This window comes from Otolemur garnettii, unplaced genomic scaffold (assembly GCF_000181295.1).
Source record: "Otolemur garnettii isolate 467f Iridium unplaced genomic scaffold, OtoGar3 scaffold00271, whole genome shotgun sequence".
Classification (NCBI taxonomy): Eukaryota; Metazoa; Chordata; class Mammalia; order Primates; family Galagidae; genus Otolemur; species Otolemur garnettii.
The window spans coordinates 235,548-238,286 of record NW_003852666.1 but is presented as its reverse complement, the minus strand read 5'-3'; the positions used below and the strand labels follow the sequence as shown (position 1 = coordinate 238,286).

Sequence of the window (2,739 nt, the reverse complement as noted above, 5' to 3'; positions counted from 1 at the left end):
AACCACATTTTTAATGCCTATGTATTGTGTAACAGCATAGATTTGCCAAAAGGTGTCTAACAAAACCCTAACAAATTATTGGGCATTTATGAGAAAAGAGAATCCCTGTGATGAATAACTCTGAACATATCACTTTATCCACATTTCTTATTAGTTCCTTAAGATAAATTCCAAGAAGTATCATTTCGGGGCCAAAATGGGCATACCCATTCTAAGACATATGGCCAATTTGCCCCCCAGAAGATTAATACCTATTTAAGTAGTACATGTGAGTTCCACTTCCCTACAACCTCTGTAGAGATGGGTATTTTTTCCCCTGAGTTCTTTTTCTGCACTCAATATTTAAGCAGTACTTAAGGACAGGAAGTATGTCTATAACCATTTCCCTAATTCCTAATACCATGCCTGCCACATAGTCCGTGTTGAAGAAATATTTATTAAAGGATGAATGAATAAATACATAGTCCTCTAAGCCAAATATAAAGGGAATATGGAGAAATAGTAGAATACAGACGACAAAAAGAAAAACTAAACAGGTAATCAAGAGGCTAGCTCTGCTCCTAACCAAATCTATCATATGGGCAAATAACTTAACCCACCTGACCTTGGGACTGGCGCCATCGGCATGCTACAGGTGCTGTCATCACACAGGGCCCTGCTCTCAGAGGCACCTGTGACTTCCTGCGATGCTTAATAATTTTTGAGCAAGGAGCCAAACATTTTCTTATTGCACTGTGCACGCTGCAAATTATGCAGCCGCTCCTGTCTCCACTTTCTCATTTGTTAAACAAGGTGGTATGGAAAACGAGACCAGAGTAGTCTACTACGTAACTGCGGACGAGTCACATGAAGGCTTATCCGCAGCTCAAAGGGCACCCTGGCAGCTGAAAGGCATTGCTGAGCTTGGCATGACCAAGCAGAAGAAGAAAAAGGAGGTTACAGACAAGGTGAAACTCCTGGAAGCGATGATACGAGCAAAGGAGGAGAAATGGCGTGGCCTGGACAAGCGGACTCCAGCCCAGGTGGCCTTGGAGAAGATGCAGGAGAAGCAGCAATGGAGGGATTGGAGGGATCACTTCTGAGGTTTATCTCACAAGGGTACAAGTGAATCTTTCTAAGAGTAGAATATGAACGTTTTAACACAATAACTAAGAAAATGACATGAAGGCTATGTTAACCAGTTTGATGGAAGTATTTTGGATTGTGTGTGAAAACCCCACACTGTACCCCAGAAGTGCATTAATGTACATAGTTACCATTCAATAAAAAAGAAAAAAAAAAAAAAGAGAGAGAGAGAAGCAGCAACGGAAAGGATCCCGAGGAAAGCATCCAGAACCCACCGGCAGAGGGTCCAGCACTTCAGCAGGCACTGGACACACTCACAGAGCATTATGACATTCCCAATGTCAGCTGGACAAAGTAACCACCTGGCCCTGGGTCTGGAGGGGCATCGAGGGAAAGCAGGCCAAGTAGGGGTCATGTTTGGTCCCTGTGGTGTTTTCTAGAAACTTTGCTTTCCATGTGCCCTCACATCATCTGTGTAACCTCAGGCTGGAATATGTTTACAGTGAGACTGTCCTGTTTCTCAGACACCCTTCTGGTTGGATGGAAAGTTTGGAAGGTTCATCTTGAAGCAAAGGCCATTTCTTTGTGTCATGTAAAAATCATTTTACCTCCAAGTCATGGCCAACCCTCTGAGGCCAGCCATCTGTCTTCACCTTGATGAGACGGACTCCAGAGGCTAAGAAACTAATGCTAACATGGCCTGAAGAATGCCCCCCACAGGACCCTGCGTGGGCTGCCGTTTCACCTTCCCTCTCCCCTGGGGTTTGTGCAGTTCCCTCCGGCCCGGGAAGCCACTGGCAACTTCATGGCCTTTACAGTGCCTCCTCAGCTACTTGGCCACTGAGGCCACACAGCCTGGGTAGCAGAAGCACCGCCTAAGGCAGGGATGGGGCACTGACATGGCAAGCTTCGCTCATGGACCACAGCATTCTTTGTAATGCAGCCCAAATACAGCCTGCCTCTCAACCCTGAACCCAGGATGCAAACAGCCTCTTTATTCACTCAGAACTCGCACATCACATAAAGAGCCAAGGGTTGAGTTTGGGGCTTTCCTGTATAAATGAGAATAATGCAAAATCCAGTTGTTCACAAAAAAAGAAAGAAGGAAAGAAAAGAAAATGAGGTCAATGCATTGGCAATTCTATTAATCTGAGCTTTTCCTGAATACTATACAAGAGGTACGTTAAGTATCTTGGGAATGATTTTGAGAGCCATTCTAATTGCTTGGTGAAAATCCTTCATTCTGTGAAACAGCCCTTTTCCGCAACCCATCTCCATCAATGGTGTCCTTCTGCCGATCTCATTTAATTCTACCTCGTGTCATAATCGCATGGGATTACGGTTACTCCTGCGGCACTACAGCCATTAACCTTTACGTACGAAGGGACTGGATAAGAGAAAGCTTCTGATGACAAATTTTGGTCCAAAAAGACTTACCCAGTATGGTCTCCTATCATGAGAGTGTTAAACAGAAAAAAAAAAGACTTTGAAGTAACATTTTGAACTTCTTACCATTGACTCATAGATAAGCAGAATCTTGGTATGGTTTGGTTTCTCTCTCTCTCAACTGTGTCTCAAAGCAACTCATTTCCACCCCCAAACTGGGTATAATTTCATGGAAGACAATTCTCATATACAACTATTTCAGAAGGGAACAAATGCAGGTTCGTTTTC

The 2,739-nt window shown here is 43.9% G+C and overlaps 1 pseudogene; it reads left to right on the top strand.

Annotated features, from left to right (window-relative positions):
* Positions 1–797: 797 nt before the first annotated feature.
* On the top strand, positions 798–1,423 carry LOC111722522 (annotated as a pseudogene).
* The last annotated feature ends 1,316 nt before the right edge of the window (positions 1,424–2,739 follow it).